Genomic DNA, 14,352 nt, shown 5'->3' with positions numbered 1-14,352 from the left:
TTGTATGTTCATTCTAGTAGTTTATTAAATCTGATAATCAAAGAAAGGTCTGTGTATAATTAGCCATTTCACTTTACATTTAGGGGGATTTATGTTAACATTTTCTTAAATCAAAAATATTAATTTATAATATTTATAAGGCCATGTTTTATATAATTAAATAATTTAATTTATAATGTACAGTTTTTTTTTTGTGCATTTTTTCCAAATAACCAACAACTCATGACATAAATTAAGGACCATTTCATACACGTTGACTTGCTCCTTTTTCACACAAGTGATTGTACCTTTCTTTGGGCCTTAAATGGCCCAAACATGGACCCTTTGACAGTTGGGAACATATTTGTACCTTTTTTACCCTTAAATGGTACATATAAGTATCTTAGGGTGCTACTTTGAACCATTGAGGGTACAACTTCACCATTTGTACCCCAAGTGTTCACAAATGTACCCCAACCGTACCCTTTTTTCTGACAGTGCAGTTGCTTGCCAGTTCTCCTGAGAATAAGCAACTAATTTGTACGTTTGTTTTACTTTTACAAAATATAACACACATTATTTTCCACATAGGCATTGTACATCCACATGTATTTATAGACATTTAATTGTTTGATGATTATAGATAAATAAAATGTGTTATAGGTTAGGCACTATTAGTTCAACTTGAGAGTCATCAAACTTCTAGGACAAAAGATGAATTTACTAGTGGTCTACTTTTTTTTACAGTTGCTTTTTAGTAGATTCTATTTTGTGTAGTGCTAAGAAATATTTACCATTTAGTTTTGTGTACAGTTTTAACAGTTACACTTAAATTAATATACTCTGTGGATTTGTAAAAGTCACCACATTTCAAGAATTAATAGCATTCTGCTGCAGTCAAACTTCCTATTTGTTTTGAATAAGCTCATGTACCAGCACTGCACACTGTCAAGGTCTCTTCCAATGACAGTCAGTTCATTTGCCGGTCATGTTTGTGACTCCTGTTTCAGCAATGCAAAGCCAACTCATACTTAAATTCAAGCTTCCCAACAGTTCAACAATTGTATATTTAAGGTGGATATAATAATAATAATTAAAAAAGGAAATAGCCTGCAATTTCCTCAGTTTTAAGGCCACTGCTTAGTCAATATTTTATGAGTTTCATGTATTCTGAAACACAGAAAGTGCATATCATGCATATAAAGGGGCACCTACATGTATCATGCAAAATCAACTTTTGAGAGTTATTTAGACAGAATTGTGTGTAGGAATAATGTATACAGAGTCATATTAGAGTAGTATTAACATATCAAGTCCTTTTTTAATTGACAGGCATGTATTATGTCCTAAGTCAGCTTGTAGTTCCTGAACAAGGCAATATAAGACAGGATTTGCAAAGAAATTTAGATTAGAGAATGGATACATTTCTAATTACCTGTGATACAACTTCACCCATGTATTGTGGCTACAGCTAGCAGTTGTCTTATTGAAAAAAATCATTGTCATGCGTTTGCTTTAATTGCCATTTGCCCCAAAACAAAGAAGAAAATAAGATATTAAACATTTTTAAAAAAAATAGAGAATGGTAAAAAATGCTTGATTCACCACTGTTGCATAGTATACATGACTATAAATGAGGATGCTTCAGACAAATAATAGGAGTCCCGATTTGTGGAAGTAATAAATATTTTGTACAGCGCAGAAGCTATAATGGATTTCCATACAGCATATACAGGTTTCAACGCTAAAGATATTTTCTACTGGTGCGATCGGGCCAGTGGTTTAGATTTTTAATAGTTTTCACTGGCCCCCCACCAAGAAAAAAAAAAAAGTAAAATTAAATAGCTAAATAGTTAATCAGCTTTTTATTGTGAGCTACAAGGATTTGATTTTGGTAATTGCTTGTTACAAAAAAAAAAAAAAAAAAACGGTTTCAGACTTGTCTGCTTTTCCTGTAAACTTTTTTGCCCTGTTGTACCCACCTAAATGTCCGCTTCCAAAATGTTGAAACAGACATCATTCTTTTAGCATCACAATTTGATGTTGCTGTATCTTCATTGTACTGGTTGTTACCAGGTTACAGAAAAAAAAAAACGAAAAAAAAAAAAAAACAATGTGCTAACAACATACAATCAGATCAGAGGATTGTGGGCTTATTGGTGTTCTAGTCTAGATATGAGGGATGTGTTAATGTGCATTACTAAAATAGACTGCACAATACCAGTAGAGAGCAGGTCTAAAGTCCAGCGCTGAGTGCGTTAGTTGTGCTCCTCGCTTAAACATTGCTTAATACACACAGGATGTACAACAATACGCAAATAACTTCACAAATGAAAAATAATTAAAGGAATAAATTATTACAAAACATATTATTTTCTACATAAATCTAAAAACCACTGCCTTCATGCCTTTATATCAGGAGGCTTTTTTTCAGTTTGTTCATGACAATTTGTTTTTTTATATTGTTATTATTATCACTAGTATTATTCATTATATGCATAATTATATTTGTTTTATTAAAAACATGCTTAGATTTGTCCACCGGTTTTGAACCATATGAGGCATAGGACATGTATTTGGATATAACTCAGTTTTTTGACCATAACTTCGTTATGGCTGTTCATTTATTCGTTTACTGGAATTTATAACTAAATTTAACAATAGTTTTTAAATAAATATTTGCGCTTAACAAACACAATTATTCATGTAGGCTAATGTCTGCCTGTGCATACAACACGTTTTCTTATCTACGAAAGAGAGTGAAAGTGAAAGTAAAGAATGAGGGGGCTCATTCTCGCACTGCAGATGCTCTGTTTAGTTGTTTTCTCGCTAGTGAAGCAATCAGTTTTTTCACTTACAAAGTCTGCCATGTGAATAGCAAATGCGTGATGGCGCCACGCAACTAACTCTTAAAGGGAATGGGAGATGAGACTCTGACTAGTTTATTCTCAAAACACACCTATAACTCATTAAATGAATAAGCTCAATCTTGTTAGACCATGTGCCACAGCACATTTCCTTAAAATAGCAATAGTAGATTCTGACACACCCTTAATGCTTTGGACTTTGCGCCTAGATCATTAAAATAGAGCCTTAAGTGTGTGTGATTTGTGACGGGTAATTCATTATTGCAGAAAAGGCTACATCAACTAATTATAAACAACATCAAATAACCAATCGGAAACTAGTTCAGTGTTAGCTTTGGTATTTGTGACTGGGTCTCTGCTTCACCAGCATCTGTCCGTCATTGTACATTGCTTGTCCTGACATCTGACACAGCTACTGAGTATCTTTCAAGTGGATATGCCCAAACGCCACACTCTACTTTCAGTATAGAGCAAGGAGAACCAGGCTAACTGCATTTTAAAGCCACAGTTACAAAACATCTTTAACCTGAATAACCGCAAACAACTTTGTTTTTTTTTTTTTTAAGTAAATCATAACATACACATTCTGGGGACACCAAATACTTATTTAACATCATACAAAAAGGGGAATAAAGTGTAATTGGCAAAATTAAATGTAATATTTAAAAAAGCACTGATCATAATGGGTAAGAACATTAAGCAGGTTTTCGAGATAATGGACATGGGAACTGGAATTGATCATCAGTTCTGCTCTGAACAGGCTAAAGATTTCTATCTATTGTCTCTGATGTATTCTGATGTTTAAGAGAGTTTTTACTGAAAACCCTGCAGTGACCAAACCTCTGATAAGCAGAAAGCATCAGACCAGACTAAATCTCTGTTCACATTTTTTTCCCAATTTTGGCACAAGTTGATTGAAATAAGGTGTCATGGGGATTGATAAATGAGCATTAGGACACAAAATTCACCCATTTCGTCTTGTGTAGTGTGTCATGACAACCATTTCTGCAACATTTCACAAAGTCAACCCAGAAAGTCTAGAATATTTCATAATTTCCTTGTCACCCACGGCTGGTTCTGTTACATGAGTGATGTTGACCAACGGGAGCACAGAATCTCTTTAATACGCAGCTTTTAAAATGTCAAAATGAAAGAAAGAGGACAGTGCTTCAAAGTGGACAAATGAAATGGACGTAATATAAAGCTTTATATATGAATGTGTTGCTTGTTGATGACAGAATGTGCGTTATAAAGGGTCATGAAGCAATGTGTAGTCTGACATATTTGATGCCCATGAAACATTACAATTTTAGCTCATAATCTAACAGTGACAGTCATAACCGACAATAAACACTGTGTAATCTGAACAGAGCTTAACCTTTGCTAAGGATCATGTTGTGTGGACAAAAAACTAGTCCAAAGTTCACTTTATTGGTGAAGGCAAGTTTAGTTTATTTGTGTTCAATAAGAAACATATTTGCTGTCAAACTAGGGAAAGACTGAACCCTATATATCTAAATGAGTCAGTTAAAGTTGGAGACTAAAGTGTCATGCTTTGTGAATGTTTTCTGCAGCAGGAGTTCAGCCTCTTATTGCAGACTGAATGCAAATGTTTTTCAGAATCTATTTCAGTTTCCCAGCGTTCACTGCCTAATGCATCAGCAATTTTCATGTAGGACAAAGATCTCGTCCCACGGCAAAATGGGTAAAACAGTTCTTTGATCACTAAACTGTGCAAGAGAACGAAGAAGAGCAGATCAAGATTTGACAGAGGAACAATGTGAGAGACTAGTGATTATTTGCATTTATCACTGTGCTCTAATTTTGATTAGTGTTTTCCATAAAGTTTAGTGTTTGTGTTGAAGTGCCTTTGTTAGTTTGTAAAACACTGATTTATTAGCATGGTATAGCCAGAAATAAAATTATTATGATCCTTAAATGATGAAAATTACATCAAAATATTAAATAAATACTAATCTAAATAGTTTATGGAGAGGCTCAGTGGTTAGCATTGTCACCTTACAGCAAGAAGGTCTCTGGTTCGAGTCCCGGCTGGGACAGGAGGTGTTTCTATGTGGGGTTTGCATATTCTCACCATGTTTCTGTGGGTTTCCTGTGGGTGCTCCAGTTTCCCCCACAGTTCGTAGACATGTGGTCGGTGAATTGAGTATACTAAGTTGGCCTGAACATGAGTGCATATGGGTGTTTTCCAGTACTGGGTTGCAGCTGTGAGGGCACCTGCTGTATAAAACATATTTTGGAAAAGTTGGCGGCTTATTCCAATGTGGCCACCTTTGAAATAGAAACTAAGCTGAAGGAAAATTAATGAATAAACAATTGAGAAATAGTTCTCCAAGTTTGACTTCCAATACCAATAACATCTTTTATGAACTTAATGATAAAATAATATTACAATCTATTAGCAGAATACCCTGCTGTAAACATCAGGTTGAATGACTGCTTATAATTACATTGTATTATATAGATAATAACATATAATTAAGAACACAAGAAAACTTTGCAATGACCTTTTAAAAGTTATTTTCTTCCTCAAGTTTCTTTTTTTTTTGTTCTTTTTATAAAATAGGCTGTATTTGTTCCATCATTTATTGTTATACTTTCTCCTGACCAGACCGCTTTTCTCAATTACTAGTCTATTTCCTTCAAAGTGGTTTTCTGCATCTTCACTCATAATTCTTTTTTTTTTCACCCAGGATTTTGAAGTGTTATTTTTTCAAACATCTTCCTGCTCCTGATAACTTAGCCATCTGGAACATCCACACATTATGCATTGTTTAAATAATTCTTCACCAGCTTGCATAAAATGTTCTTTAATCTTGACTTTTAAAGTCTTTCAGATTAACCCATTTACTGAATAAACCCTTCACATAGCTCTATTCAGAATGTGATTCACAAATAGACACCATTTGTGAAGCAATTAAACCCCTCTGAGGACAATTGCTATTTCACCTGTGCAGCCTTTCCCAATTAACACAGGAACTGAAATGCTTACTTGAAGTACTATGATTATGCGAAGCTCATCCTATAGAGGACATGAAAGGAATATTGGTTTTGTCACTTGGTACTGTATGTACCAGTGAGATTTTAGTCAAGTCTTGCTTTGCTGCTCGCTCTCAGATCAGTTGACTGAAGTTGACAGATCGCATCAATTTTAAGATCTATTAATATTGAATTAACCTTTCTGATCCTTTAAACTTTCAACCAACTACACTCATTTGAATATTAATGCACAAATCAAATTTTTTTGACTAAAGCTGTATTTTTTGGTGCACTTGTTTACATTCACTTCAAACAAAAATCATATCCGATATCTGTGTAGGGCTTGAATCTTTAGGGACTTCTCGATGCGGTTTTGATTAGGAATCACTCATTCATTTTTTTTTTCGGCTTTGTCCCTTTATCAATCCAGGGTTGCCACAGCGGAATGAACTGCCAATTTATCCAACGTGTTTTTACACAGCGTATGCCCTTCCAGCTGCAACCCATCTCTGGGACACAACCACACACACACTCAGTCACACTCATACACTGCGGACAATTTAGCTTTCCCAATTCACCTGTACCACATGTCTTTGGATTGTGGGGGAAACCAGAGCACCCAGAGGAAACCCACGCGAACGCAGAGAAAACATGCAAACTCAACACAGAAACGCCAACTGACCCAGCCGAGACCCGAACCAGCAACCTTCTTGCTGTGAGGCAACAGCACTACCTACTGCGCCACTGCGTCTCCTTGATTGGGAGATTTGATTCCAAAACAATTCATGAAAAAAAGTTTTATTACAGTATTTCTTCATCTGTGTAAGTATATCTTTCCCACTTTACATTTCAAACAGAATTGGGGTTTCTATGCTTTTGTTTGTCATTGGAATCTATGTATGCATCTTAAAATATATATATATATATATATATATATATATATATATATATATATATATATATATATATATATATATATATATATATATATTTGCAAAGTTATATTCAGCATGAACAGGCTCTAAGTGTAACATTGAAAGCCACATTACAAAGCGCAATTATACAGAACAAACAGTTCTTATTCCAAGAACTATTCTTAATTGGAATTGCTTTATTTCAGAGCCACAGAGAACTAGCTTTAAAATATAGTAGTACATGATGCTTCATTCATTTGCAACACTTTTACTTCCATTCACATTCTGCATTTGCAGAATACAAGTCGCGAGTGACATATTATTCTGCTATGGTCATTGTCAATGCATGTTAACACCTGACTGCATTCTTTAGCAAAGCACTGCACCATCACAATCTAATCTGAATACAAAATTCATTCTGATCTTTTGGGAATCAATTTAAAATCAATAGAGAAAAAAATGGACATATTGTTGAATCAATTAACATTAACATTCACAATTTTTGCTTTGCAGTAAAACCTCCTCATGGCCCCACTGACTTCCATCCATCACAACACATAAACATTGCTATGTGGCATGCTATTCATGTTTGAAACGCATGCAAAATGATCTTATATGCATGTTAAGACGTAGGTCAGAAGTCCAGATTTTGGATATGTGCAGTATATGACTTAAAACCACATTTGGAAATAGCTCAGATGCGAAAACAGGATTTCATGCTGATTTTTGTGTGTATGCATCAAAGCAAAACAATTTATTTATTTTTTTCTTCCAATGTACATGCAGAAACACAATGAAGATTAGAATGTTAGTTTAGCATAATTTCACAGACCTTCATGTGCAAATATGAAAACAAATAAAACAACAGATGTACTGTAAGCTAAACCAATATTATGTTTAAATTATGCTTTTTGTTGATGGCCATTCATAAATTACATGTTGATGTCTTGGAAAAATGTCTATAATGAAGTTTCCTAGATGTATTTATCTCAAAAACATGACCATTTTGTTCTTATGTCATGATTGGGAGTGTTAACAGATAGCTTTGTTCAGAAATAATGGACGTCTTTGGAGGAAAGGGATTGAGAAATTACAAGTTTATTACACTAGGATGAAAAATTGATCTGTTAGCATTTCATTATGGAAATGACTTGCTGTTAGAAATGTATTTGGGGAAATAATATGTCCTAAACGGTCATTTTGTTACATATTCTATCAAGTATTGCTGTCAGAAAAGATTTATTAGGCCAGTAGACTGTCCAATTGAGTTAAAGGATAAGTTGTAATCGAGTCTGTGAGCTATCCTGTGACAGATGTTTCAGAGGAAATAATATCAGATCAATCAGAACTGTATCTCAAAGCTTTGGAAGTACATTATTTTGGAAAGTTAGAGAGTTTTCTTGTTACAGTAGTAAAAATGTTTTTAAAAAAAGGTAAATTGATTTATTTAAAGTTAAAGTTAAGTAAAAGTATAAAGCTGATCTTCTGATTTAAGCAAATGTTTAACAAACAAACACACAAACAAACAAACAAACAAACAAACAAATAAACAAGACAGCTATAGTCTGATCCTGTAGGCTTAAACTGTCAAAATGTATAAAATGAATGCAGATGAATAGCTTTTAACTACAGTAGCTATAACCAAATAGTATAGTTTAGTTTAAAATTTAGTGAAAATATTTAATAATTATTTAATAAAAAATATACAGTGCATGCAGAAAGTATTTATAGGGCTACATTTTTTTCATGTTACAGCCTTATTCCAATAATGGATTGAATTTATTTCCTCAATAATTTCTACACACAAAACCCTATAATGACAATGTGTAAAAATAGTTTTTTTTTTATTATTGCTGCAAATTTATTCAAAATAAAAAAGCTAAAAAATCATGTTTTCACATCCTTTGCCGTGAAGCTCTAAATTGAGCTCAAGTACATTCTGTTTACACTAATCATTCTTGAGATGTTTCAGCAGCTTAATTGGAGTTCACATGTGGTGAATTCAGTTGATTGGACATGATTTGAAAAGGCATACACCTGTCTATATAAGTGCCCATAGTTGACAGTGCATGTCAAAGCACAAACCAAGCATGAAGACAAAGGAATTGTCTGTAGACCTCCGAGACAGGATTGTCTCGAGGCACAAGGCTGGGGAAGGTTACAGAACAATTGAAAGTTCTCTTTAAAAAAAATGAAAAGTAGTTGGGTAAACAGTTTTTTAAGGCCTTATTGTTTAAATATCTCCCTAAGTACTATAAAGTAATGAATTAGAAGGAAGGAAGGAAGGAAGGAAGGAAAGAAGGAAGGAAGGAAGTTCCAATGAGCACAGTGGCCTCCATCATCTGTAAGCGGAAGATGTTTGGAACCACCAGGACTCTTCCTAGAGTTGACCAGCCATCTAAGCCGAGTGATCGGGGGAGAAGGGCCTTAGTCAGGGAGGTGGTCAATAATCCGATGGTCACACTATCTGAGCTCCAGCGTTTTACTGTGAGGACAGGAGAACCTTACAGAAAGACAACCATCTGTGCAGCAATCCACCAATCAGGCCTCTATGGTAGAGTGGCCAGACGGAAGCCACTCCGCCTGGAATTTGCCAAAAGGCACCTTAAGGATTCCCAGACCTTAAGAAACTAAATTCTCTTGTCTGATGAGACTAAAATTTAACTCTTTGGAGTGAATGCCAGGCGTTTTGTTTGGAAAAAACTAGGCACAGCATGGTAGTGGCAGCATCATGCTGTGGGGATGTTTTTTAGCTGCAGGCACTGGAAAACTAGTCAGGATAGAAGGATAAATGAATGCAGCAATGTACAGAGACATCCTGAATGAAAACCTGCTTCAGAGTGCTCTTGACCTCAGACAGGGGCCACGGTTCATCTTCCAGCTGGACAATGACCCAAAGCACACCGCCAAATTATCAATGGAGTGACTTCACAACAACTCTGTGAATGTTCTTGAGTGGCCCAGCCAGAGCCCAGAGCTAAATCCTATTGAACATCTCTGGAGAGATCTGAAAATGGCTGTAAACCGTCACTTCCCATTCAACCCATGGCATCATACTGAAAAAGAGTCTGTAATTGCTGATAAAGGCTGTGAATACTTATGTACATGTGATTTTTCAGTTTTTTTTTTTAGATTTAATAAATTTGCAACAATTTCAAAAAACCTTTCTTTACATTGTCATTATGGGGTATTGTGTAGAATTTTGAGGATTAATGAATTTAATCCATTTTAAAATAAGGCTGTGGAGAAAGTGAATCGCTATGGATACTTCCCGTATGCACTCTATAATATTTTTTTTTGTTTCCAATACCATAACAAACACATGGAATGCATTCAATAATGTATACTATCTAATCCACTGTCTAAGGAACCAATAAAAATGTCCCATATTTTGTTTGTGTACAACTTGAATGTACTGTGGACATATTGCATTTATCATGTCACATCTTGTGACTTCCATGGCCTCATGGGACAACCAAGTGACCATCAGATGCATACTTCAGAATCTTGTCAGAAGTATCAGCTTTATAAATATTATGATTCTGGACAAGTTTTCTTGGCTGCACTTTATTTTGCAGTACTTGTATTAATAATGCTGAGTTATATAAGGTTACTGCATGGTTTAAGCTACGGCTCAGAGGTAAGAGTTTATACTAAATTTTTACTGTGAAACAATTTTCACATACAGATTTTCTCCTACTAGTGTGAAGGTAAACATTCAGATGCAGCCAAGGAGAAAAAGGCACACAACACAAACCAACAAGCCCTAATGCAGTTTTGAGGCGTGTCATATCACTCATGAGGCCAATGACATGGACGTGCAATTGATTTGCCATGCGCAAAAGACTAACAGACCTGTCCCCAAGGATACATTAAAAGTAGGCTTTACAAAATTGAATAGACTGCTCAGCATATATGGATAAAAATGAACTGCATTTACATTAATATTCTACTTGACTGTCTATCCGTATGATATGCAAAAAAGAAAGGTCATCTGTAGGAATTCTTCTTCCACTCGGCTCTGCATACATAAAATTTACATTTAGCAATGACCTTGCAAGAAATCCCCAGTTCTGTAAAAGAAAAAACCTTCAGTTTTTCTTTTTTTTTTTTTTTTTTCTTTCTCATGCTGCAGACATGCATCAACTTAGAGAGCTGTTGTTTTGTACTTTGGTTTCTGGTATGTTTGTTATGCAGGTCTAACTTCCAGCAAAGACATGGCTGGCCAGAGTAAGAGGGAAATATAAATACTCTGGGATTTCCAGTATACTATATATTATTTGCAAGTTACATTTGATCCATCCATCCTTCCTTCCTTCCTTCCTTCCTTCCTTCCATCAATCCGTCCGTCAGTCCATCCATCCATCCATCCATCCATCCATCCATCCATCCATCCATCCATCCATCCTTCCTTCCTTTTTATCAATCCATCTGTCCTTCAGTCTGTCCATCCATTCATCCATCCATCCTCCCATCTATCCATCCTTCCATCAATCCATCCGTCCGTCCTTCCTTCCTTCCTTGCTTCCTTCCTATTCATTATTTTATAATACTTAGGGTGATATTTGAACAATAAAGCCTTAAAACAACTGTTTACCCAACTTCTTTTCATTTTTTTTTTTTTTAAAGAGAATTGACTTTTTTCCCAGTGAGGAATCATTAAGTTGATAGACAGTGGCAGTAAAAAAAAAAAAACATTTATAACATAACAAAATATAGTATTTCTTAGAAATGTTCTGTTGAACTGTGTGCAGAGTTAAACTGTATTTTTCTGCAGTGCTGGTTCTGAAGTGTTTTTTTTTTATTATTTATATTTTTCATATGGATTTTTAACAAGCATTCATTATAGCATTATTTATGAATCATGAACAAAACTTCATAAATTAATTAATATTTCCAAATTCACTTTTAAATAATAGGTCATTTATAGCTTTCACCACTGCTGCATTCAAAATGGCATAAATTTGCACAGCGAAGGGAACGCAATAGTCAATGTGAAGATCGCTAAAACTGAACTGTAAAAAATGCTTTGAAAGCAAATTACACCTAAGAGAGATGACTTTAATTTTTTATTATTATTATTTTTTTTATAATCATTACAAGTTTAAATGTTGTAATTGGGCATAGTGGGAATAGAACGCAACTAGGAACTAAGCTTCTAAATACAGCTCTAGAGGTGTAGTTGTAAACGTACAAGTTTAACAGTTTCTAAGTTTCAAACAGTTTGCAAATGTTTGTTGGAACTATGGATTTGGGAAATGCCAAATCATCAAACCATGTTTGTAATGACAGAACTTGCGACGTTAGTTGGCTAACGATGGTTTTCGGAAACATATCCCTGCACAGCTGATGGAGTATACACTAACTTGCACATTGTTCTGTCACAAGACAAAACAGAAGGCACCAAAAGTAAAAAAAAAACAAAAAAAATTTAGCCTGGAAGTTTTAAAATAGAAATGAGAAATTCCAAGAATTACTGTAGAATAAAAACTGATTAACTCCGAAACGTAAAATATAAGCTTAGATTTCCAAAATATAGGCATAGAATTGTAAATTTACATCAAAACACTACCTGTAGTAAGTATTTATTCATGTATTAGCTTTTATATAATAGAAAATAACAAAAATCCCCAGGTTTTGTCTCCCTTTTGCAAGGACCTTGAGCACAGCAAACTTGGTAAAGGTCACAGTGAGTGTTCAGCTTGTGAGCAATTGCTTTTCATCCATGTTTGGCTCTAAAATTATCTCTCCAGTGTCTGATTACAATCCTCAGCATGTACTTGAATCATCGGTAGCCTGTGATTAATCCTTATTGAGACGTGAGCTTCCTTAATGGTCCAATTCACTGGTAATTAAAAGCAATCTTATAATATAACCATAAAAAAACCTTGTGTGCAAGATTATGAAAGTAAAAAGCTGAATTTAAAATGAATCTTTCCATCCCCGAACAATGATAATATGTTTTGGAGAAAACTCCAAGGCCTTGCTTCAGTCTGCTCTTTTATTCTGATGGCTTTAGGCTGAATGATAGTCGAGAGAGAGAGCAAGTGTAGCACAAGTGCTGATTATTTTGTAAGTAATATCTGTGTCTAAACTCAATCACCGTTGTCAATATGAATTCAGTTCTGTAAGGAAAAAGGTTAATCTGATTGTTCAGTTTCAGCTGCTTTATCTCAGCACTTAGCGGGCAGATTTCCACAACAGTGGAGCTGAAAGCACCTTCTGAATTTGATTAGTGGTTTTCTTGGACAAGTTAGACAGCTTAGTTGAATATATATGCACTTTGCATTTAAAATCCATGTGAATTGCTGCTAACACTTGATTTTGATGGTCACATTTAGACAGTCTAAGTAACTTTGGAAGTACATGTCAACTAGCTATCATTAGAATGTTAGAAAATGCTTCATAGCTGCTAACACTTGATTTTGATGGTCTTATTTAGATGTTCTACTGACTAGAAGTAACTTGGCAACATGTCATCTAGCTGTCATTTGAGTATTACATGACTGTTCTTCAACAGACAGTTTTTTTTAAAGATGTTAGTAAGTATGTTAGTTATAAGGTTGTCTATAATCTAGAGTTCCACCAAACAGTGTCAACATTTAGAAGATAACCATTTAAAGTTTTAGGCTTATAACAAATTATTTAATATCATCTCATACTTCAGTTTCTCATCAAATCTTCTAATTAATCAAATGCTCTTTATTTGATACACCCCACCTCCTTCAAGACGCTGTTGCTGAAGTTGGTGATTTATTCTCATGTCAAAGAGCTTTTCTTATTTTTATTTTTTATTTTAGATATATATGCAAATATAAGAAATAATAAGAAACAGTAACCAAAAACTGTCCATCTAAATATCAGTTTCACTTGAGCTCAACAGCTCTGGGGTGGGTTTCCCAAACAACGTCTTAACTTGTGGCTGAATGTAGTGACGAGTGTTTCCAAAATCGCATAGTTTCTCTGTCGCAGAACCATCACTTGAACCATGTTAGTTATAACGTAAAATGCCCATAATGACACTCTAAGTAACTATTATTGAGCAAAATAGTAAGCAAATTATTGAGAATATGACATATCCTATTCTCACTAACAAAAGCTAACACTATTCTAATATCATATATGAATCATATAAATAAAGAAATGAGGTGATTTATTAAGAAATGAAATGTAATATTTAGTATGCATTAGAAAAGAAAAAAATATACTTTAATAATATTAATATTATTGATGATGCTGATGCTGATGATTATTTTTATTATAATCATTCTTTTCACTCTAGAACTTTTCATTCTAAAGTGTGCTCACATTTCCAGCGACTAAACTGACTACAGGAGAAATTTTTGCTTTGGTTCTGTCGATGTAATTTGCAGATGATCCCTAAGACTGCGTGCATGACTGTCTGGCAAATATCAAACCTAAAACCAACTTTACCGAGCTAATTTAGCTGTCTTTTAAAGATTGTAGTACTAACAAGTTGTTAACGTCACAGACCTTATACAGTATACAATACAACTTCATCACAAGGCCTACCGTACTTACGCTGCAGTTTCTCTGCCCATCAAGGAAGCCCGCGACTCCTGCTGCGGGAC

General features: G+C 34.6%; 1 protein-coding gene across 4 annotated transcripts in view; it reads left to right on the top strand.

Annotated features, from left to right (window-relative positions):
• Positions 1 to 14,352, top strand: part of gnrhr4 (gonadotropin releasing hormone receptor 4) — a 156,903-nt gene that overhangs the window by 53,415 nt on the left and 89,136 nt on the right. The window lies entirely within an intron of this gene.

Source organism: Danio rerio, chromosome 18 (assembly GCF_049306965.1).
Source record: "Danio rerio strain Tuebingen ecotype United States chromosome 18, GRCz12tu, whole genome shotgun sequence".
In the NCBI taxonomy this organism is placed as follows: domain Eukaryota; kingdom Metazoa; phylum Chordata; class Actinopteri; order Cypriniformes; family Danionidae; genus Danio; species Danio rerio.
The sequence above is the reverse complement of the archived record's forward strand: the minus strand, read 5'-3'. Positions and strand labels throughout refer to the sequence as shown.